This window comes from Plecotus auritus (assembly GCF_963455305.1).
Source record: "Plecotus auritus genome assembly, chromosome: 2".
In the NCBI taxonomy this organism is placed as follows: Eukaryota; Metazoa; Chordata; class Mammalia; order Chiroptera; family Vespertilionidae; genus Plecotus; species Plecotus auritus.
This window is the reverse complement of record NC_137771.1, coordinates 128,636,937-128,662,795: the sequence shown is the minus strand read 5'-3', so window position 1 is coordinate 128,662,795 and position 25,859 is coordinate 128,636,937. Positions and strand designations below refer to the sequence as shown.

General features: G+C 39.2%; 1 protein-coding gene and 1 pseudogene across 5 annotated transcripts in view; one reads left to right on the top strand and one right to left on the bottom strand.

The window, feature by feature from the left end:
- Positions 1-25,859, top strand: part of ROBO1 (roundabout guidance receptor 1) — a 1,316,070-nt gene that overhangs the window by 253,765 nt on the left and 1,036,446 nt on the right. The gene's annotated exons all lie outside the window — the stretch shown is intronic.
- On the bottom strand, positions 19,078-20,282 carry LOC308241870 (leucine-rich repeat flightless-interacting protein 2-like; annotated as a pseudogene). The gene has a single exon. The product of its transcript is annotated as a leucine-rich repeat flightless-interacting protein 2-like (transcript).

The following is a 25,859-nucleotide window of genomic DNA, read 5'->3' as shown; positions in this document are numbered from 1 at the left end:
ATATGAAGTTGGTACTGTTTCAGAATTTTATTTTAGCAACAATATTCACATGAAAAAATAGTAACATTATTTATCATAAATTTACTTAAATAGGGGCATATTTCATCCCTTACATGTAAAGGATAAATGGAGTAGAAAATGTTATATGTATTATATACAAATGTATTAAATACTATATTATTAAAGATTTGTATTCTTTCAAACACATTTGAGTCCTCAGAGTTATCCACAGAATGTAAAAACATTAAAAATATAATCTTCATGACCTTAACCAAGGGCTACCTAATAAGAGTATATAAGCTGATGCAAAAGTACATTCAAAAGATAATGGAAAACTTCAAAATGCTGTGGGGACAGATTAAGAAGGAACTTGATTTTCAGGTCACACTTCTCAAAGAAGGTAAAAGTGAAATAAGAATGTGAAGAAGTAGGCTGAGGTGTAAATAAAGAAATGAGATGTTAGGAGCACTTCAGGCAGGGAAATTAGTGTGAGGAAAGGTTGATATGCATGAGTTTATTGAAAAGAGAGTAGACCACTATGACTGGAGCATGGGTGTCACTTGGTGTGGGATGGAGTGGTAGATTAGATTGTGAATTGATCATCATTAATGTTGGGTGATTAATGCATGAGGGTTTATTATATAGTCCTCTTGACTGTTTGAAATTTTAATATTACAAACAAAACACACTCACACATTCAGAAGGACCAGAGAAATACAATGGGTATTGTCTATGTTGTCTAGCTGATGCACAATTACTACAGTGATATATATCACTAATAGACTCAGAATGAGAGACAAATCAGACACAAATACCTCATTGATAAACTACATTTACTCATGAAAAAGGTGCATTCAATAAATGCATTCAATAGTCATATCAACACACTGTTGCAGACCAGAACTTCCAAAAGTGCAACTGTCCCCCATACCCAAACCCAAACTTATGTAGGCAGGTCTGGATGTGTTCTGGGGCCCCTATATCCTGCATCAAGTGCAGCTCATCAGCATTGGTAAGAATCTTAAATGCAATGTGAACACAGAATTCAGTAGATTACAATTGGTCAGGAATAAATTCTTCATTGTTGACCCTCAACCTTTTCAGGTCAACCTGGCCCAACATCTAAACAAACTAGCTAGGTCCAAAACTAAGTTGATTTTACTACTGAAGAACCAGAAGAAATACGAGTAATGATCTGACATGGATATTCTAGAAGTCATGCTGACAGGCATTTATATTATCAATAGGATCTGGAGCTGATGTTGAAAGTAAATAAATGTGTACAATTACATAATCAGAAAGGATAGATGATACTAAAGCCTCTGGAAACCCTTTAGGGTCAAATAACAATCCTATATAATAAAAGAGTAATATGCAAATTAACCATCACTCCACTACACCCACAAGCCATGCCCACAAGCCATGCCCACCAGCCAATCAGGAGCGAATATGCAAATAAACCCAACCAAGATGGCTACGGCCACAGAGAGCAGGAGGGAGGCTTGGGTTTCCCCGGCAATGGAGGAAGCCAAGCTTTCCGCCTGCCCTTGCCAGCCTAGGCCTCCACTCAAGGCTACAAAGTTTCAATGATAGAAGATACATAAATCCAAACAGAAATGGCGGCAGCCACGGAGCTGGAAAGAGCAGGAGGCTAGGGTTGCCCCCGGTGATGGAGGAAGCCAAGCTTCTGCAGCCGTAGCTGGCTCAGGCCTCCACTTAAGGCTACAAAGTTTCAATTATAGAAGATACATAAGTCCCAACAGAAATGGCTGCCGCCACAGAGCAAGCAGAAGGCTTGGCTCCACTACAGGCTACAAAGTTTCAATTGTAGAAGATAAATAAACCCCAGATACCAGGGCCTCCACTTGGGTCACCAGGGGGCGTGGCCGGCCTGCAAACCACCACAGGCCCCTAGCCCAGGCCGCCCCATGCCCCAAGGGAACCCCCACCCTGATCCGGGACACCCTTCATGGCAAACCAGTGGGCCCCCACCCGTGTACCAGGCCTCTATCCTATCTAATAAAAGAGTAATATGCAGATTGACCATCACTCCAACACACAAGATGGCTGCCCCCATGTGGTCAAAGATCCTGCCCCCATGTGGACACAAGATGGCCACCACAAGATGGCCAGCAGGGGAGGGCAATTGGGAGGGACCAGGCCTGCAAGGGAGGGCAGTTGGGGGCAATCAAGCCTGCAGGGGAGGGCAGTTAGGGGAAAACAGGCTGGCAGGGGAGCAGTTAGGCATCAATCAGGCTGGCAGGGGAGTAGTTAGGGGGTGATCAGGCTGGCAGGCAGGAGCGGTTAGGGACAATCAGGAATGCAGGTAGGCGAGCAGTTGGGAGCCAGCAGTCCTGGATTGTGAGAGGGATGTCTGACTGCCCTTTTAGGCCCGATCCTACTGGTAGGATCGGGCCTAAAAGGGCATTCTGACATCCCTTGAGGGGTCCCAGATTGGAGAGGGTGCAGGCTGGGCTGAGGGACACGCCCCCATGCACGAATTTTGTGCACCAGGCTTCTAGTTCCAAGTATAAAACTTGTGAAATGTGCAAGAGTCTTTTGAAAGATTGCACGATAGAAAATATATTGGTAGTCAGCTGTAAAGAAATGTCTCAGTTGATAAAGAATTTGGTTGCCATGATTTACAACTTATGCTAAGCTATTTACCAAATTATGGGGGGAGGGGTGGTTCTGAGGAAAACTGTTGCAGCCACAGACTATTGGAGCACACTCCTCACCAGCAGTCCACCATTCTCATCTGGTAGGGTCTTTTTTCATTTTCTGATGAGTATGGTCTGTACACAAACACTAGCCTTTGCTATTTGATATGCACAAAAATTCAATCAGATGTTTAATTACATTTTAACATGAGTAACAAACAGCTGGCTAATTCCCTTGTTTCTGATAAAATAATTTACCAATAAATAAAATTTAATGTGGCATTTACATACAACTGTAAAATGAAACATTATTAATAAGTTTTAGGCATGTAAGAGGTGCAAGACATTTTATTTATTTTATTTCTTAGCATTGGAACAACAGTTTCTAAAACAATGAGGCACTTTAATCAAATGTTGGGGAGAGGGACACAATCATTTGAAATGTTAGGGGTTTGAAAGGGCAGATCCTAGAAAACTGTCAGAAAAATATTTGCTAATACAGTGTACATATAGCCTTGCTACCGTGATGTGCCAGGGTCAGTAAGTGCATTGTGGGCTGCAATGCAACAATAGTGAACATTTGGGAAACATGGAGGTAACTGCCCAAGTTGAACATAGCTGACACACCTTGATAATTTGGGAAATAATTTTTGTGATAGTATAAATTATAATGTGCCCTACATCTTTTGTGTAGACAAAATCATCTTTGGGTTTTTATTTTTGTACTGTCAAATTAAACATCAAAATTATTAATTTACTTTTATTTAAGTATAGTTGATTTAAAGTATTATATTAGTTATATTTCCTTCAAGTGTACAATATAGTGATTTGACATTTGTGTATCTTACAATGTGATCACCCTACTCATTCTAGTAATCATCTGTAACCATGCAAACTTCTTTTTAAATCTCCTTATAATGTTTTAGTGAAGTATATTTTTATTGCTTTAAACTTTAACTTCTTCAAAGTAAATGAATTCTTTGGAAAGTAAACCAGCCACTTTTGGTTAGTGTGCTATTTCTATCTTATGAATTAGGTAGATACATTACATTTGTATTAACTCTTTCAGATACAAAGATGTTAGGTATAAGTGCCCAAAGGCTATCAAACGCAGATGTAGAATGTGTAATCTCTGAATCCTAGTTTTTGGTTGTAATATTCATGGAACTTGCTCTATCAGAAATATTTCATAAAGCTACAGTGCATGGCACTGACAGAAGAGTAGACAAATAGACAAATAAAACTTTTAGTGTGTGTTTGTGTATGTGTATAGGGGTGTGTTCATGTATCTTTGTGTGTGTGTATATAAACATTAATTTGGAAATATGTCTGGAATATATACCTAAAATATGAAAAGCATTTAAGAACAATCCAGATAGAAAGAAATCTCTTACCTATACAAAAAGTTGTTTTGTTACATATTAATCCTATCTAATAAAGAGGGAATATGCTAATTGACCCTCACACCCTTGCAAAGATGGTGGCACCCATAGCCAATAAGGAGGGAATGTGCTAATTGACTGCTCCGCCCTCAAAGATGGCGGTGCCTGGTTCATACACAGCTGTCTTCTTCCTGTGACTCTCAGGAGTCTCTTTTATGAAGGCTTTAATCCCATTCATCAGTGTTTCATCCTTATGACCTAACATCTCCCAAAGATCCCATATCATAATACTATTTTTTGAGGGGTTAGGATTTCAACATATGAATTTTGAGGGATGCGAACGCTCAGTCTGTAGCAGCTCCAAACTGGTAAAAGGAGTGGAATTGAGAGAGGAATAGAAGTCAAGGGCTGAGGATTCTTCTTTGGTCTCATGACTTTCCCTCAAGGACACAGATGACTGCTGCAGCTCCAGCCATCATCGTTATGTCCTTATATGTCAACATATTTATTAAAAAAAGACAGGGAAGAAATATCTTGGATATCTCTCATTACAGAGAAAATATATACATTTCTGAGACATCTTCACAATTTTCCTAAAATCTCATTGAATAGGGTTGTATCATGCCTGTGACTTTGCCGAAAATAAAGAATAGGAAGGCAAGTAACTGGGAATTTCAATCTCCATCACCACAGGAGGCAAACTCAGGCACCAAGAAAGGAGGAGTGATAAATAGGAATCTCATAAGCCACCAGCGATGTCTGCCACATCTCCATTACTATTTCACACATGTTGTGAAGAAGTGCCACAATTATCTTTCCTCTGTACGACTGACCTCAGTAGCTCACACTGAATCATGGTGTCCTAAGTAACAGTGGTACATACACTTTTAGTGGGGGTGGGATATCTTGTAGCTTACTGTATGCAATCTGACATAAAGGTCTACAATATTATTCATTTTATTTCTCATAGAAAAGTGCTCTAAACTTCCTAAATAGACTTCTAAAATGGATAGCAATTAACATCCCACTGAATCCCTAAGAGTTTGGTTTCTGAATGAGAATTGAAGCCTTCTGGATAAACTTTTTTAAATTCTGGAAAATATTAGTGATTTTCATAAGTTAGGTGATTTGGGAGTTAGTCCTCCCAAGTGTCTCCCAGAAGAGATTGTTGTAAAAGATAAACTTTCTTAACATTGAAGTAAAGAAAGCATAAACAACCATTGATTGCAGTGGATCATAAACACTGGAAAACAAATCAAGTGGAGAAGGGACTGAACCTGTAAAGCTGCACTGATTAGTATGCATCCTTAGGGAGTCAAATGCAAGGAGAATAAGAAGGCCCTGATAGCAGTTCAAGGCAAGGTCAGGTGAATGCCTTCAGGATCAGATTCAAATTCAATTTGGAGACAGGAAATCTAGGAGGCTTAATTTTTAGAATAGCCTTAATAAACCTGTCAATAGATGGATGGGCTGTTGGATGAGGGAACAGCAGCCCCTGAGGCTGAGGGCTGAACATTAAATGAGCTTCACATTAGGTCTTTTGAAAACCATGCAAAAGAAAAGCACTGGTGTTAAAAGAAAGATGAACATATCCTACATTGGAAAAAGCACCAAGAAGTACCATATATTATTCCTTTCTCTAAAACAGTTACAGAGACTTTCAGGCTCTATCTAAGGACAGAATGTAGCAATATACTCATTAGGACTCAGATCAGCTGATACTATTTGAGAAGTGGTAATATGCTAAGTTTCTGACCATTCAACTGTTGGACCTTTTGACCGGTAGCTATGATGCACACTGACCACCAGGGGCAGACACTAAAAGCACAGGCATGGAAACATGGAACAGACTGATGAATCTCAGAGGGAAGGGGGTTCGGGGGGGTCAAGAAGAGATTAACCAAAGATCTTATATGCATACTAGAGGCCCACTGCACAAATTCATGCACCAGCGGGGTCCCTAAGCCTGGTCGTGCCCTCTCGCAATCTGGGACCCCTTAGGGTATGTCAGACTGCCAGTTTTGGCACGATCCCCACAGACCAGGCCAAGGGACCCCACTGGTGCATGAATCTGTGCACCAGACCTTAGTATAATATATAATAAATATAATATAATATAATATAATATAATATAATATAATATAATATAATCTATTTATAAAAGCCTAAGCAACCTAACAACTGAACAACCAGTCGATCTGTTGACTTGTTGCTATGATGTGCACTGGACACCAGGAGGCAGACGCTCAATGCGGGAGCTGCCCCCTGATGGTCAGTGTGCTCCCACAGCAGGAGCACCACTCAGCTGACTGACCCGTCCCAGTGGCACACCAGACCAGCGGCAGCCACTCACTCCCTCAGTAGTCCTGCAGGTCCAATCCCCGGAGAATAAGCCAGGCACTGATGAACCAGCACCATTGGCACAATCCCGACAGCGCTGCCCGCCTCCTGGAAGTTGGCCTCGGGCACTGCGGCTGCTTCCCCTCCCTAGATGCTCCACAAGGAAGAAACAATATAAAAGCAGCCACCAGGTGGCTCCCGACAACCAGCGAGAACATCAGTAGGATGGATCGAGATCCCAGGCCAGCAAGGGAATCCTACCGTGGGCTCAGAGGGCCAATCGCATCCTGGCCCCCCCCCAACCCTTTTCAGGATGGGCTCCAGACGCAGGGCTCACAGCTGGTGAGTGCGGCTGCAGTGGCACAAGCCCACGCAGGCATAGGGGGGCCGGGATGAGCGAGAGCAGCAGGCAGGAGCGGCAGGTGGTGTTGGACTATGGGCTTTGGCCCGATCCCCGCAGGCCACCCCAAGGTATCGCACCTGTGCACGAATTCATGCACTGGGCATCTAATATAATTAATATAATATAATTAATATAATATAATATAATATAATATAATCTATACTACTAAAAGGGTAATATGCTAATTAGGGCGGACATCTTCTGGACATCCATCTGGACAAAGCCACAGCGGCTGTAAGGCCTGGGGCTCAGGCAGCCATGGGCTAAGGCAGCCTTGAGCCCCGGAGGCTGCAAGGCCCAACACTCACTGCAGCCGTTAGCCTCCGCGGCTGCGAGGCCCAGGGTTCAGACCTCACAGCCACTGCAGCTGGTAGTGGCAGCAGCAGTGGGGTGATGGGGGCGGCGCCTTCCCCTGATCAGCTCGGTCGCCTCCCGCAGAGGAGGACATCCCCTGAGGGATGGTGGGTGTGTGAATAGAGGCCCAGTGCACAAAATTCATGCATGGGTATGGTCCCTAGACCTGGCCAATGATCAGGGCCAATCAGGGACTTCCTTCTGGCTGCTGACTGGGGCCTCCCTTCCCTGGCTGCCAGCTGCTGGCTAGGGCCTTCCTTCCCTGGCTACCTGCTGCCAGCCGGGGTCTTCTTTTGTTATATTTCCCAGAGGTTTTAGTACAGATCCTTAACATGCATGCCGTGTGTTACATTAAAATATTTGTTACATTTAAATATTAGGACACAGAAAAAAAAAGATTCACATTATTTCAATTTAATTATAATTTTGTGTTAAGCATTTACATAGCTAATAGATAATATTTCAATAATATTATTCAATATATTTATTGAATACCTCTTATGACTACTACTGGTTACTGTTCTTAAAGAGCTTAGGACCTATGGGGGAAAATAGCCAATAAAAAGATCACACAAATTAATATCAAATGGAAGTATGATAAATACTATGAAGAATGGCTTAGTCCAGTCAAGCTACTATAACAAAAATACAATAGACTGAGTGGCTTAAAAAACACAGGAACACTTCCTTCTCTTAGTTCTAAATACTGGGAGTCCAAGTCACTAGCAGATTTGATGTCTGATAAGGGCCTACTTTCTCATTTATAAACAGTTGTCTTCTTGCTATATCTCACATGGGGAAAAGAGAGCAAGAGAGCTCTCTGGGATCTCCTTTATAAGGAAGCAAATCCCATTTATGAGGGTGCCAACCTCAAGATCCAATCACCTTCCAAAGGCTCAATCAGCATCTCCTAATATTATCACATTGCAGAATTGGATTTCAAAGTATTGATTTTGGAAGATCACAGTCCTTTCAGACCATTGCAGAGCACTGACATGCAAATACACTGACATGCAGTGTACTGACATGCAAGTGAAAAAGAGAAGGCACCACTTAAGTTGTAAAGGTCAAGAAAGGATTGGGTGAGTTCTGAGGGAAGAGTTTCCCAGAAAAGGAAGAAACATACACAGGTAACATTTAGCTGAAGGAAGAATGATGAATTTGAACAAGCGAAAGTTGGCTAATATGGCTGAGTACAGAGTAAGGAGCTATGTCCTGCAAAAGAGGCTAGTGAGTAATTGAGGATATATTGTGAAAGATCTGGTAAGTCATGTAAAGGAATTCTGTCTTTATCCTAAGAAAATAGACATGAATGTGGGTGAGTTAAACATTTGTAATTCAAAAAGTTTAGTAGAGGCCAAGTCATCTAGGAAACAATAGTCATGGCCCAGTTTTGACTACAGTAGTCATGACAGGGTTTATTAAGAGTGGATGGAGCCCTGGCTGGTTTAGCTCTGTGGTTAGAGTGTCAGCCTGTCTGGGTTTGATTCCCAGTCAGGGGTATGTACCTGGGTTGCAGGCCTGGTCCCAGCCCTAGTTGGGGCATGTGCAGGAGGCAACCCATCAATGTGCCTTTCTCATTTTGATGTTTCTCTCTCCCCACAACCCCCGCTTCCTTCCACTCTCTAAAAAAATGAATGGGAAAAACATCATTGAGTGTGGATTAATAAAAACAACAAAAAAGAGTGGACGGATTTGAAAGGTGCTTAGAAGGTAAAATTGACTAGACTTGGGTATGATTAGAAATGGGTGTGATAAAGAAGAAAGTGTTAGGATGACTTGAAGATTCCTGCCTGTGCTTTGGATATACACTGAATGGCCAGATTATTATGATCTTTGAATGCATAATAATCTGGCCACTCAGTATATATAGATATATTAGAGGCCCGGTGCATGAATTTATGCATGGGTGGAGTTCGGGCCAGCCTGGCCAGGGGAAGGGGACATGGGAAGTTGGCCGGCCTGCCTGCTGGTCAAACTCCTGGTCAAGGGGACAATTTGCATATTAGCCTTTTATTATATAGGATATACACGGAGTGGCCAGATTATTATGCGTTCAGAGATCATAATAATCTGGCCACTCAGTGTATGGTGATGCTATTCTCTTTTCACAAGAGATCATAAGTTTCGTTTGGGGTATTATACAGTTCATAACATCAAATCCAATTAGCAGTGTGAAAGAAGCAAATGGAAATATATATATATATCTTTGGAACTCAGAAGAGAGCCATTTTCTGATGATAGATATTTAAGGGTCATTGTTTGTAGGTGGCACCATGCCATACCTATTGCTGCAGTGGGTCCTAGGAGAGAGTATTAAATAACAAGAAACACTATTAGTGCTGTGAGTGCTTTGGCAGTAATAAAATGCAATATTAAAATACTTTTGTTTTAGTAAAAGTTCACAATTATGAATCAGAAAATATGTTATACTTATAGAATTTTACTATATAATATTATATTATTTTATGCTATTACTAGATGCCCGGTGCACGGATTGTGCACTGGTGGGGTCCCTCAGCCTGGCCTGCTGGGATCGGGCTGAAACTGGCTCTCCAACATCCCCAAGGGGTCCCGGATTGCAAGAAGGTGCAGGCCAGGCTGAGGGACCCCACTGATGCAAGATTGGGGACAGGGAGGGACCGCGGGAGGGCTCCAGGGCATGTCCGGCCCATCTCACAAAGTCCACGATCGGCCAGACCCCAGCAACAAGCTAACCTACTGGTCGGAGTGTCTGCCCCATGGTGGTCAGTGCGCCTCATAGCAACTGGTTGAACGGTCGGACGGTCGGACACTTAGCATATTAGGCTTTTATGATATAGGATGTTAAAGCAAACCTTAATGTGAGAGTTTTACCTTTATATCAACAAAGTAATCTCTTCTGTTAGGTTGGAAAGGAAGGGAAGGTTCTTCAAGTATCCATCTCATGCCCTTAATTATTTTACCTTAAAATAGTGAACAATTATATTTTCTCTATGAATGCAAAGAAACAGGTGAATCATGGATATCCTTATTAAATTTTGTTATTGGAATATTTTAACACATTTACTTATTACATTAAATCAAGTAATACATTTTTACTACTTTGACTTGAATCCTGTAATAGAAATTTTGAAGGTTTACTTAACTTGTTTTGATCCTATACTCAATTTTTAGTAAATCCTACCCAAATATTTTAATTCTTTCTTTATTCATAACATCTCTAATTAGAAGTGTCTATTCTCAAGCCATCTTTAGGTAAGACATTGTTAAATTTAAAAAGCATACTCGTTGCTGTATATGAAATATAGAGACCATATAATTTTAATTAAGCAGTAAATAAAAGTCCTATAAGGCAATTGTCTAAAGACCAACAAAAGTGCCTGGCCAGTGAGGCTCAGTAATTGAGTATCGACCTATGAACCAGGAGGTCAAGGTTCAGTTCCTGGTCAGGGCACATGCCTAGGTTGCGGGCTCAATCCCCAGGGTGGGGCATGCAGGAGGCAGCCAATTAGTAATTATTTCTAATTATTGTTGTTTCTATCTTTCCCTCTTCCTTCTTCTCTGAAATCAATTAAAAATGTTTAAAAAATAAAAAACAACAAAAAGTGTTATGAAATTGACATTTACTGTCATTGGATTTGAGTATATGTTGCAGAAATAATTTTATGCATTCAATTATGCATAGTGGAGGCATTATGTGTCTATAGATACCTAATGTGTAAGGAGGCTTATCATACATTGGTTTTTAAAATGAAATATTCCAGTAAAACAGTTCAGTAGTTTCTTCTTTATGATATTAAAATATTTCTCCACATTTCTGTGGTTGGGTCATTCAAGTGTATCACTGACAAGATTTCCAAAAGACATTGAGTTCTATCAGGAAAAATATGAGGCTTTTTTCTTCTAACAGTCTTTTAAATTACATGGTTATAAATGAGCATCACTTTAAGCCTTGTCATATAGTCTAAGAAGCTATCTAGGAGCAGGAGTCTCGTCTATTTCAGCAGACCATAAATGTTACAATGACTCAAATATTGTATGGGGACCAGTAAATACCAATCTTTGAGTCTCAAATTCCCATTAAAAACATGAAAGATTTTCAGTGCTGAGACTGAAGGATTTAGCTGCTTTGTTGTAATAACCAAAGCAATTTTAATGTGTAATATTTTGATAAAATCACATCTATTTGTGTATGTATATTTGTTTTGTTATCTACCTATGGTATTCCAAACAGTGAAAAATGTAGGTGAAGCAAATGCAATGATGTTTTATATTATCAGGAACATGGATCAATACATTTTCTATTGAATTATTTTCATACAAATCTCACTGCAATGTTACCACACATAGCACTCCAAAAGGTCACAAAGCTAGTGACAGCCAATGATTGGAACCCATGTAAGACTCTTCTCTGTGCCCTGTTGTCCTATAGCATAGAGATTCTTAAATGATATTTACTGCCTTTTCTGTTCAGTTATTTCTGCAAGATATATGTTAATAATAAAGTTAATTTTAAATATTTCATGATTCTTTTAAATTTAAGAAAATGACTCAAAATACTTTAAAACATTTTGCACTTACATAAAGTTCTTCCAATCGGGAGATAGAAATGGCTTTCTGGGTTAGCTTTCTGGCATTTGAGTTTTAATAAATGTACTTTTCTAAATTTTTTAGGAGAGCTCATTAGGAATAATGCAAAAAACAAACAAACAAACAAAAAAAAAAAAAAAAAAAACCTGGAGGCAATTTTCTAATTAGTTTAAGAGAGAAAATTAGAGAATAAAAGCCAAGGCTTTTATTCTCTCTCTCTCTCTCTTCTCTCTCTCTCTCTCTCTCTCTCTCTCTCTCTCTCTCTCTCTCTCTCTATATATATATATATATGTGTGTGTGTGTGTGTGTGTGTGTGTGTGTGTGTGTGTGTGTGTGTGTATATTTCTAAGGAAACTAAATACACACCCCAAAAAATATTTTTAAGTAAAAGTATTGGTGGTGTAGGTAAATGCAGGTACAAGCTGCCTCCCACAAGCACATCAAGATTACAACTAAAATACAGAACAACTATCACTCAGAGCTGCCTGAAATCCAGCTGAATGGAAGTCTTACAACTAGAGAAGTAAAGAAGAAAGCACATCAAACTGATAGGAGGGGCGGAGGAGGCAAGTAACAGGCTGATCTGAAACCCACATTGCTTTTTTTTTTTTTTTAATTAGAAGGGATATCTCAGCTGCAGAGGCCTCCTGTGAGGAGCAAGGGGTTCCAGACCCACACCAGACCCACAGCACAGGGATTCAGGGCTGGAAAGAGAAGTGCCCTTAACTCAGACAGTTCCTCTTAAAGGGTCAGCACACAAATTTACACAGTCTTGCTTATTCTTAGCCCCAGTGCTGGGCAGTGGCTTTGGGGATCCCAGGAACATATGAGGAGGAACTGGATTGTCTGGCATTGGGGCAGGAACTCAGGAGCAGCTTTCCCCCAGATTGGGGGTGCCCACAGGGGTCACTGTTCCTGTGCTGGGACCTCCCCTGTTGCAGAACTTACTGGCAGCCATGTCTGAGTTTCCATCAACATTAGGCACTGTTCATTTCACCCTGGTGATTCCCTGAGACCCTGTCCCATTCAGTTTGCAGCAGCTCTTCTATATAAATGACCTGTCCCAGATCAAGCTTCAGACATTTCTAAAATCACTCAAACATGCAGGATATGGTTCAGCATGCCCCAAACTTATCAATAAGAGGCCCTAGACCTGGCATTAGCACCAAACTGCCCTCCTTCTTAGCTGGGGCTTTCCTGGGCACTTCTAAGCCCAATGCAAGTAGCAGCCATCTGCAGATCTCTCTGTATCTCATGCTGGGTGGCTCCTGGCAGTGGCTGACTTTGCACCTCCTGGGAATCCCCAGAACAAGTGCACCTGGTGGACAGCTTCAGACCATACCAGATTACAACTTTAACATCCATGAGTAACACACTCAAGGGGCAGACTCAGTGAGCTCCAAAGCCCCCACTGAAGCAAATCCTGTTCCATAAAGGTGTCTCCTGCACATCAGCTCTTCCATTGTAGACACAGGTCATCCTCACAGCCAATTGGCCTGGAGGTCAGTTCCTACCAGTGACACCAACAGCAATCTAGGCTTAACTACAACAGGACTGTGCACACAGCTCACACAGGGGTGCACCTAGAGTTCCCAGCTCAGGTGACTGGGGAGACTGAGACACTGGGCCCTATCGGACACCTAATACACAAGGCCATGCTACCAATTCCGGGAGACATAAAAGCTCTATGTAATACAGAGACAAACACAGGGAAGCAGCCAAAATGTAGAGACAAAGAAAAATGTTACAAATGAAAGAAATAAAAGCAAGCAAACTACTAGATACAGAGTTCAAAACAATGGTTATAAGGTTACTCAAGGATGTTAATGAGTGCTTCAAGGCTCTTAATGAGAGTGTCAAGGGACTAAGTGAGACTTTCAAGGATCTTAGTGAGCATGGCAAAAACATGCAATAGGACCAGTCAGAAATTAATCATACACTAACTGGAATAAAGAATAATTTACTAACTGAAATAAAGAAGAATTCAATAGTAGTGTAGAGGATTCCAAGAATCAAATCAATGATTTGGAATACGAGGAAACAAAAGTACGCAATCAGAAGAACACAAAGAAAAATTAATCCAAAAATATGAAGATAGTGTTAAGAGCCTCTGGGACAACTTCAAGCATACCAATATTCACATTATGGGGATGCCAGAAGGAGAAGAGAGAGAGCAAGATATTGAAAACCCATTTGAAGAAATAATGACAGAAAACTACCCCTACCTGGTGAAAGAAATAGACTTACAAGTCCAGGAAGTGCAGAGAGCCCCAAACAAGTGGAACCCAAAGAGACTCACACCAAAATACATCATAATTAAAATGCCAAGGGCTAAAGACAGAAAAATGGCAAGAGAAAAAGCAGTTAGTTACCTACAAGGGACTGCCCATATGACTGTCAGCTGATTTCTCAACAGAAACTATGCAGGCCAGAAGGGAGTGGCAAGAAATATTCAAAGTGATGAATAGCAAGGACCTACAACCAAGATTATCTTACTCAGCAAAGCTATCATTTAGAATTGAAGGTCAGATAAAGAGCTTCACAGACAAGAAAAAGCTAAAGGAGTTCATCCCCACCAAACCAGTATTACATGAAATGTTGAAGGGTATTCTTAGAAGAAGAGGAAAAAGGAGGAGGAGGAGGAGGAGAGGAAGAAGAAGAAGAAGAAGAAGAAGAAGAAGAAGAAGAAGAAGAAGAAGAAGAAGAAGAGGAGGAGGAGGAGGAGGAGGAGGAGGAGGAGGAGGAGGAGGAGGAGGAGGAGGAGGAGGAGGAAGAGAAGAAGAAGAAGAAGAAGAAGAAGAAGAAGAAGAAGAAGAAGAAGAAGAAGAAAAAGAAGAAGAAGAAGAAGAAAAGAAGAAGAAAATATGAACAATAAAATGACAGTAAATACATATCTATCAACAATTGAATCTAAAATACAAAATTAATGAACAAGAAATCTAATGAACAAAAGAAACTGATGGATAAAATAGAGTCAGAGGTATGGAAACATGGAACAGACTGACAAATCTCAGAGGGAAGGAGGGCTGGGAAGAGATTAATCAAAGATCTTATATGCACTTATGCATTACCTATGTACACAGACAATAGGGTAGTGAAGGCCTAAAGCGGGACAGGAACTGGGTGGAGGGAAGCAATGGGGAGGGGGGGCAGGAAGGGGACATCTGTAATACTTTCAACAATTTTTTTAAAATAATATTAATAATTTGTCTCTGGTGCTTAGGAAAATAAATTGATGAAAACTCAATGGTAAAAGTATTAATAAGCCTGGCTGGCATGACTCAGTGGTTGAGTGTCGACCTATGAACCAGGAGTTTGTGGTTCAATTCCAGGTCAGGGCAGAAGTCTAGGTTGTGAGCTCAATCCCCAGTGTGAGGTGTGGAGGAGTCAGCTGATAAATAATTATTTCTCATCATTGATGTTTCTCTCTCTCCCCCTCTCCCTTCTTCTTTGAAATCAATAAAAAATATTTTTAAAAAGTATTGATAAAATATGTATGTAAAATAAAATTATCCAAGTATAAAATTATCAGAAAATATACATACTTAAGAATATAAATATCATCTTGGCATGGTAGTAACTGGAGATTCTCATTATTATTTCTCACAATAATTTCAATAATAATTACTATAATGAAGTATATTTTAAATATTTAAATTAATTTTTATAAGAACCATTCATCATAGCATATATTTTGGGGCTTAAATGTTTAATCACCATCTCCTTTTAGTGGATATTTTAATAAAACATTTCTACTTTTAATATTGCTTTTTATAAATTTTTATTATATTGACAAATGACATAAATACATGATAAATCATGTAGACTTTTTAAAAACAAATTGTGATTATATTGCCAAGAAATACTGTGAGGTAGAGAAATATATTGTTCAATGCTTGAAAAATTTTATTACAGATTTTCATGTATTTAATGGACACTAGTCTAAAACCTCTACAGTGTCATAAATATGTATGACCAGAGAAATAATGGAACTTTATTTTTTGCTGTTATTGGAGAAACAAGTTTGGTTTCAATTCAATTAAAAATATATTACATAATGTTTATGTCCAAGATTATGACACAAAAAGAATAGGACATATTCCTCTTTTTTAAGACCATTTAAGTTTGTTATAGTAGATGCAAACAATTATATATAGTTCAAATCAATGAAATAGAGTTAAGATGATTTCAGTGTCTGCTTTTTTTCCCCAGTTTTTAAGTAATTTTGAAGTTATTTAGACAAATACTGTCCTGTTTTTAAAACAAAACAAAACTGGAAAACCCTTGGAATTGTTACTTGAATAGCTATGTTTCCCAAGTGTAACAGAAATAAATTCACCTTCACTATTCAGATTTCTACCTTTAAGTTAGTATTTCATGTAATTCAAGTAAAAACCATTAACCCTACTTCTTTCCATATACATTCAATTACTGATAAAATTAAATAAGAGGTAATTTACTATGCTTTAGGAATTTATATTTGTAGTGTTAAATTTTATGCTTAAAGTATACTTTCTATTTTAATTTTTTATTTTATTAAATTTATTGGGGTGATATTTATCAATAGGGTTATATAGGTTTCAAGTGCATATTTCTGTGATGCATGATTTGGTTTGTGTGTCCACCACCCAAAGTCCAATCTTCTCCCATCACTATATATTAGGACCCCCTCATCTTCTATCCTCTTCCCTCTTGCAGCTACCACACTGCTATTTGTGTTCATAAGTTTCAGTTTTATATCCCATGTATGAGTGAAATCATATGGTTCTTAGCTTTTTCTGACTTATTTTGCTTAACATAATATTCTCAAGATCCATCTATGTTGTCTCAATGGTACTATTTCATCTTTTCTTAAGTCTGAGTAGTATGCCTTATCTTCCTTACCCAATCCCTTATTGAAGGACACTCCTTCGTTTCCATGTCTTGGCCACCATGAATAATGCTGCAGTAAACATAGGGATGCATATATCTTTGTGCATAAATGTTTCAAATTTTGGGGGTAGATTCCCAGAAGAGAGATTGCTGAGTCATATGTTAACTCTGTTCTTAATTTTGTGAGGAACTTTCATACAGATTTTCATTGTAGCTGTACCAATTTACATTCCCACATGCAATGTATCAGTATTCCTTTTTCTACAGAATATCTCCAACACTTATTACTTGTCTTGATGCTAATGGCCATTCTAACAGGTGTAAAGTGGTATCTCACTTGGTTTGCATTCCCCTAATTGCTAGTGAAGTCAAACATCTTTTCTTTCTTTTTTTAATATTCAATGACATTATATTTCTGAGTTTATTAAAGCATTAGTCTTGCTTGATGTGGTTAGCTGCAAGTCTAACAACCAGAAACCAGAATTAAAATAGTTGAGATGTTAGAATGACCACAGAAGTATTATTAGTTCACAATTGTTTTTTTTTCTTCTGTTCAATACTAATTACCATGAACCAGAATTGTTACAGTGTAAAAGTAATGAAAATAATGCCCATTTTTCTGCTGGTCTTTGTATGCCTTCTTGGGAGAAATGTCTGATTAGGTCTCCTGCCCATATATTAATTGGATTGTTCATTTGTTTGGTGCTGAGTTTTATGAGTTCTTTATGTATTTTGAATATTAACCCCTGTTGAAGCTGTTTGCAAATATCTTCTCATATTCTGTTGTTTGCCTTTTGTTTTGTTGGTGGTTTCTTTTGCTGTGCGGAAGCTTTTTGTTTCATATGGTCCCATTCACTTGTTTTTGCCTTTACTTTCTTTGCCTTTTGGATAGAACTCATAAAATCTTCTCTAATGCCAAGGTCCATAAGTTTAGTACCTATGTTTTCTTCTATGTAATTTACTGTTTCAGATCTTTTATTTAGGCCTGATCCATTTTGAATTAATTTTTGTACACGGGGACAAATTGTAGTCTACTTTCATTCTTTTGCATCTGGATTGCCAACTTTCTCAGCACCATTTATTGAAGAGGCTTTCTTTTCTTCATTGTGTGTTTTTGGTTTCTTTGTCAAAAATTACTTACACAGATATAAGTGATCTTATTTCTGGGCTCTCAATTCCAATCCACTGATCTGTGTGTCTGCTTTCTGCCAAAACCATGCTGCTGTGATTATCATTGCTCTGTAGTGTTATTTGAAGTCATGCAGTGTGATAACTCCAACTTTATTGTTTTTCCTCGGGATTGCTTTGGCTATTTGTGGTCTTTTTAGGTATTTTTGCCCTGTTTCTTTTAAAATTGTCATTGGAATTTTGATGGGAATTGCTTTGGTTAGGACTTTCAGAATTATGTTCAATAACAATGGTGAGAGTTGACATCTTGTCCTCCTCCTGATTTTAGAGGAAACGCTTTCATTTTTTTTTACCATGAGTATAATACTGGCTTAGATTATGTCATATATGGCCTCTATTATGTTGAGGTGCTTTCCTTCTATACCCATCTTATTTTAATCATAAATTGATGTGGTATCTTACCAAATGCTTTTTCTGCATCTAATGATAAGATCACATGGTTTTGTTTTGTTTGTTTGTTTGTTGTCAGCCAAAGGGCATGTTCTATAGACTCTCCAGGCAGATGTCCCACCTGTCTGTTTCCCCCCTTACCCCCCCCAAGTTGAGTTTATCTGAGGTTTCATTCCACAAAGAAGCAGCCGATGAAATACCTTAAAAGATACAGCACAGTTGATGTTGAAGAATAAGGACCCTCCTCTTACTTTAAGAGTATTAGGCCTTGGATTTCCCTGCCCCATGCAATAAAGCAAGTGTTATATACACTCCCCATATCTTTTCCCTAACATTTTCTTATATAAATTTAAATATTGTTCAAAAAGGGCTTTTTCCTCCAAAATATACATTTTAGTGAAATATACATTTTATATTCCCCACCTGTGAATTTGTTTTTTCACTAAAATATAAATGCTACCTGACATGAGGGTACATGTCTTTGACCACTGGAGATCACTGAAGTCAGAACTGCACTGTGGAGAAGGCACTTGATTTTTCTCTGAGGTCTCCGGTAAGTAGCTCAGTGAGCACTCAGAACCGCTGTCCTCCAATTCCTCGGGCGGAGGCCTCCGAGTGCCCAGTCACTGAGGCAGCTGGGGGCAAATGGTGAGTAAACTTGATGCTAAGATTACAGAAATAAAAAACCAAAATAAAAATAGCATGGACCAGTTCTTAGTCTAGAATTAAACTACAAACAAAATACAAAGTGTTTATTTATGAAGATTCAAACCTATTTCATTCTCTCATAAATTATAAAATACAAAGGTGGCTATATTAATGACAAAACTCAAACAGTACTGAGAGGGGTTTGTCAATGGGCAGAAGTCAGTCCCGCTGGGTGGGGCCCAGAACTCCCAGGTAGATGGTGGCCTCCCTATTGCTGGGCCGGAAGTGCTGTCCTGTTGGCCTTCATCTTCCCCAGCCGCTTGGCCATGTGGCTGTTGGTCATCTCCACTTCCTCAGTCTTGTCCAGTGCTGTTCGTAACTCTCGTTGCAGCTTCCTTTTTTCTGCTTTTAGTTCATCTTCCACTTTCTCAGCATTCTCAGCAGCAGTTTTATATCTCAGCACCTGTCTCTCAAGCCAGCTAACTTTGCTCCAAGGTGGTTATATCCTGTTCTGCTTTTGAAAGCTTAAACTTGTGTTCACTAATTTGTCTATTAGCATCTCTCTGCATTTATCTGCAAGTCCCAGCCGTTCTGCAGCCCGGCCAGGTCACCAGCCGCTGTGCCATCGCCCCTGGAGCACTTCTGCCGCTCCTCCTCTAATTGCAGCTTCAGTTTTCTAACCTGTGACAGTAGCTCTTCCTTCTCTCCAGCAAGTTTCCGTAGCCTTACATCTAGCGGACCCTCTCCTGCGGACTTCAAGACCCGAGCAGCTTCCTGAGACACCACAGTGATGGCTCCAACCACTGGTTCATGATTGACATCACCAATGGGAATGCCGTCGGGGATAATAACTAAGCCATGTTTCTCAATAAGCTCATCTCTTTGTCGAAGGCCTTTTTAAAGTTCATCCATTTTATGCTGCAGCACACTACACATATGTTTCTGCCTTTCTAAGGCCTTTGATTTTTCTTCATTTTTCTCTATAAAATTCTGCCATCTGTTCCTCTTGTTCTTTAATAACATCCTTGAGGGTATCTACCTGGTAGATCAAATTGTTCTTCTCATTGCCTAACTGTGCATTAGAAACCATGGCTTTCTTGTATTTTTCTTCCACTTCAGACAAAGACTCCCGCAGTTCATGTAATAAGGTATCTGGATCTATTAAGCTGCTGGTGTCCCCGCTTTCTCCTCTGGATGAGTTTCCACCGAGAGGGGTTGTTGCTGAGGTAGACTTTCGAGATGAAGGTGAAGGTCTTGTGTAATTTTCAGCATGCTGTTTGTCAGATTTCTCATCCAACTCTCTTTGCCGTCGTTCCAGCTCTCTCATGCGCAGATCTCTTGCTTCTGCCCGGGCAGCCCGTTTTGCCGCCAGCCTTGCCGCTGCGTCTCTGGCAATGTTACCCAGAGCTTCATCTCTGCAGAAAGTCGGTCTTTCACAGGTGTCCTTTTCCTTCCAGAACCAGGAGTCCCCATCTTGTCTGGATCGTCTTTTAACTCTGAAAAATGACTCAGTCTGTTTTCAGCCCTGTCCCTGGGCAGTGGCTGCAGCGCCGCCCGGGAAGGACCAGAGCGCGGCCAGCCCGCCGGGACCCCGCCGGCCCGGAGCCCTCCGGCATGAAGAGCAGGGAGCAAAGGGCGAGGGGCGCAGAGGGGGACCATGGTCCTAGGTCCCGGGCCAGGCGGACCTGGCTGGACATGGCAGCTCCAGGTCCGGGCGTCCGGTCAGCCAGTCACGCCGGTGTCCTCTGGGCGCCGCGGCTCCTGCAGCAGGAACCAGCCCCCGGGGGGAGGCGCAGCCCGAGCTGCGGGCCAAAATCACATGGTTTTTATGCTTTGTTGTATTATTGTGGGGTACAACATTGATGAATTTGCATATGTTGAACCATGGAATGTGCACCACTTCATCATTTTTTTTATTGTATTGTTGTATTTGACTTGTTAGTATTTTGTTTAGGATTTTTGCACTTGTATTCATCAGACATATTGGTCTATAGTTTTCTATTTTTGTGTTATCCTTCCCAGTTTGTTGGTATGAAGATTATGTTGACCTCATAAAATGTGTTAGGAAGGATTGCTTCTTCTTCAATTTTTTGGAAGAGTTTGAGAAGGATATGTATCAAATATTCTTTGAAAGTTTGCTAGAATTCACTAGTGAAGCCACATGGTCCAGGACTTCTATTTTTTGGGAGGTTTTTGATTGTTGTTTCAAATTCCTGAATATTTATTAGTCTAAAGATTTTTCAGTTCTCAATGATTTAGTCTGGAAAGATTATATATTCCTAGGAATGTCCATTTCATCTAGGTTATTGAATTTTGTGGTGAAAAGTCTTTCATAGTGTTCTAGCATGATCCTCTGTATTTTTGTGATGTTTGTGGTAATTTATCTTTGATTTTGTTAATCAGAGTATTTTCTTTCTTTTCTTTTTCCCCTACTGAATCTAGCCAGGGGTTGTAAATTTTCTTAATCTTTTCAAAGTACCAGCTCTTTGTTGTATTATTTTTTTGTATATTCTTTCTGTTCTCTATTTTATTCTATTCTTTTTTTTTATTTCCTTTCTTCTAATGTTGTGCACTGCTTTTGATCTTTATCTAATTCTATAAGTTGTAACTGTGAAGTTGTTTACTTGGGATTTTTTTGTTTTGTTTTGTTTCTTGAGATAGACCTTTAATGATATAAACTGCCCTTTTATTATTGCTTTCATTACATTCCAGAAGTTTTGATATATCCTATTGTCATTCTCATTTATCTCTATACTTTCTAGCATTCATGCTCCCGTGGGGTCCCTCAGCCTGGCCTATGCGGATCCGGCCAAGGGGTCCCAGATTGCGAGAGGATGCAGGCCAGGCCGAGGGACCTCGCCAGTGCATGATCAGTGCAGGGGAGGGACTGCAGGAGGGCTAAAGGGCATGTCTGGCCCATCTCACCAAGTCTTTTTTTAAAATATATATATATATATATATATATATTATTGCTTTTTTATAGAGAGGAAGGGAGAGGGATAGAGAGTTAGAAACATCGATGAGAGAGAAACATGGATCAGCTGCCTCCTGCACACCTCCCACTGGGGATGTGCTCACAACGAAGGTACATGCCCTTGACCAGAATCGAACCTGGGACCTTTCAGTCTGCAAGCCGATGCTCTATCCACTGAGCCAAACTGGTTAGGGCAATCTCACCCAGTCTTGATCAGCCGGACCCCAGCAGCAAGCTAACCTACAGGTTGGAGCATCTGCCCCCTGGTGGTCAGTGCACGTCATAGTGACTGGTCAAACAATGGTCGGACACTTAGCATATTAGGCTTTTATTATACAGGATATCTTTTGATCTCACCTTTCCTCTTTGACCCAGTCTTTTTTTAGTAGTATGTTGTTTAATATCCATATGTTTGTGGGTTTCTTTGCTTCTGCAGTGGATTTCTAATTTCAATGCATTGTGGTCAGAAAATGTGCTTGCTATAATTTCAGTCTTCTTGAATTTGCTGAGGCTAGTTTTTGTGACCCATAGTAGTATCATTTCTTGGGTTTGCAGATAATGTGCTCTCCAACTGGACATGAAGGGTGAGGGGAGAGGAGCTCTTGGAAATTAAAGGAAAGCAGCCAGGTGCCTTAGCTTGGAATGCTAATTGCCAGATAACATTGGCCACACCCCTGTGCTTTGACCCTGCCAAGGTCACTGGGCTCAGCTACAGCTCCTACTGCCCACTCCTGCAGGAATGCTTACAAAATCTCTTTGTTCCTCCTGGCTGAAAGGAGTGCCAGCCACAACCTATCCTCCCCTCTCCAGACAAAGCATCCTTGGCTCCTTTGAATTCTCCTCCCTTCTCGCCTTCCGACTTTGCTCCCACTTGCCCACCTTTAAATGTTTCAATGAGCAGATCTCTCAGATGTATTTGTGTGTTGACTGGGGAATTCTTGTTGAATTATAGCTGTTAAATTATTGGAACTTCAAGCTGAGAGACTAAAGGGATCTCTCACACCATCATTCCTCTGATATCATTGAAGTATGCTTTCGAAATGGAGTTTAAACATTTCAAAAAACACTTGGAATTGTTACCTGAACAGTTATGGTTTTCAAGTGTAACATAGAAAATAATTCACTTTCAACACAGAACTATTCAGATTTTCCACATTTATGATAATAGTTCACATGATTCAACTAGAAACCATCAACTCTACTTTCAATATATATTCAATTGACTATTAAATATTAAAGAAGAGCTAATTTACTATTCTTAAGATGTTTATATATGTAGTGTTATATTTTATGCAAAAAGTATGCTTTCTAGATGGAGTTCTAAAGTTTTCATTTAAGAAGTTTGTAGTTCACATTCAATTATTACATTTTCATTTATTATAGGAATAAAAGTCTAAATAATGATTGATTCACACACACACACATGTACACACACAGAGAGATGTGCACAGATGTTAAATGATGGAGAGTAGGTGGAAGTATTTGAAACTTCTCTGGCCACATTCTTTATACTAATCCCAAACTCCTGTATCCTTAGGTGCCTTTTGGTGTCTTTCCTTTCTTGACATAAAAAAATTCCTTTCAGGAAAATGACTGATGCTATTGTTGGTATAGATTACTTTGCCAAAATGTTAAATGCCCCTGCTCCCCTCCCTGCAAAAAAATTAAATATCAGACCACATATGCCCAAACACAGCAATAAGCTTATGAGACTCAAGTTTCTTTGGCAGTACAGTCTGCTCCCTAGTTATGAACGAATACTAAATGATTTTCTGTTTGCACAATGTCAGAGTTCTACCGTTATTGTGGTAGTCTCTTCTGGGTGCATTTTACATGAAAAATGCAAGGTCTTCTCTTCAGTTATCTTAGAATAGATGCTACTGTGGCTTTCTGTTCTGACTACAGGACTGATATTCTATCAGGTGTACCCATTTATTTGTGTATGTATAATCTGATAACCACTTATAATGTTATATTATATAAATATAATATGTTTGCCTTTAATTACCTTTTATGAAACCGCTCATAATGGTTGAGCTAAGCTGTTGTTTTAAGTGCATAAATAACCAAGAGATAATTTGGTTTTAGAACAACTAGATCAGGTCTACTGTCCATGAGATAAAGATAAAATGTTTTGTACTATAAGATATACCAGTCAAATCACCTTTAACATTTTATGCATTTAATATATGTTTTTATTGGAAATAAAGAGTCTTCAAAGGATATTCTATTTAAATTTCAGTTTTCATATGCTGAATCCTTTCATATATATGACTTCCCAGAGAATGTCAGGAGTTGAAGAATAATGGTCCCATAGTTGGTGCTTTATATTTTTTATACATTTTAAAGGTTTTTCTGAATTTAACATTAAAATAAATTAACTATAAGTAAACTCTAAAATCATAGTCATCTTTGAATATAAATGTCATCTTCAAATGTAAATGATAATTAACCTACGCCCTGCATGAGTTTATGGGTGTGTTGACTACTTCATTCTTCATTCAGGGCTTCTGTTTAAAGCACCCTAACCGGCTTTACAGATAGAAAGATCATGAAATGAGTTTCCTCTCCTTGGGTAGCCATAAATGTACCAAATCAGGTAGAATTACATGATCAAAGTGATGAAAACAGGAACAATGATTCTAAGATTCAGCGGAGGAAAAGATAATTTATGTTTTTAAGGCAGAATTCAGGAGAGATTTCAGAGAGATGACCTCTGAATCATTTCTTGAAGGAGAAGTGGTAGCTTGCCAGTTGCAGGAACAGAGAAAGAAGATTCTAGGAAGGAATAGTCTTGACAAAGGCAGTGGCATAAAAGGCCATGGTTTGTTTGGATAAATGTACAGAAGCATTGCAGAAGAACAACGGATAATGAAAGTGTCTTGAATGGCATTTGAGGAAGTTTTAATTGCATTGTAGCCATACAATTACCAGAAAGTTATTAAAATACAGAAATTGGTACTTACACCAATACAATTATTCAATTATGATTTCTTCAGAGAAACATTGCCTTGCATGAACTGAATTATAATGCTAGTAGATGACATCTTGAATATTTTTGTTGTTATTGTTTACTTTATATGTATATATATATACATATATATACATACACACACACACACACACACACACACATATATATATGGCTATATTGGTGGTTATGATAACTATAGTCTCTTTCATTATCTTAATATGGCAATGTTACTTCCTTTGAATTAGTGTCCAAAGGTAAGTGTATGTTTTATGTTTTCAGAAACAATATCAGGTTGGGTAGGAGGAAGGAGGAAGATAATCACCTCTCTACTGGCACAGATGTTCATAGCACATTCAAGGTGCCATTCTTTCATTAGTGGCAGCTCCTCAGGCATCTGTGTGTGATCGTAGGAAGAAATTGCAGAGAAAAAGCCTCTGGGTTCACAGTGCAGAACACCAAATATGACCATGTGTTTTCTGTCTGTTTTTTTTTCTTTTTAATCTGCTAAGAGAGTATTTATTTGACCCACTTAAATTTGTACTAGAAACCAACTTTGAAAAAACCTTTTGAATGGGGTTTGTATTTAGGATATAAAATAATATTTAGTTGTTTAACTTCTTCCCTACGCTCTTGCTTCTATAGTCACTTATCTTGTAGATGCAGCTACTTTAACAAAGGCACATAGTACATATTTTCCCAGCATCTTCCATCTGACTTTGGCAAAACTAAATGTATGAAACAACTTAAGTGATTTGGAAAAGGCACATGGAGTACCTAGCTTCTTCTGCCACCTTGTGGTTAAAATAGCACATTTTCATTATGCCAATAATTTAGCACATCTACCTTAGAGAAATAATTTCCAATGTTTCAGAAATAGGAATCCCTAAGAACACTTGTTTTTAAAAATAGATTATAGACAACAATTCAGATATTTAAGGAAATATTGTAAATTCTTTGGATTGCTTAACTTTTGTTAAAAGTAAGTGACAGCAAAACAATTAAAATCTTACAGTCTTAGGAAGTGATATAATTAAATACCACAATTAGTAAATCATCAATTGTGGGTAGAGGGGTAATGCTTTTCAAGGCACCCAAGGCTCTA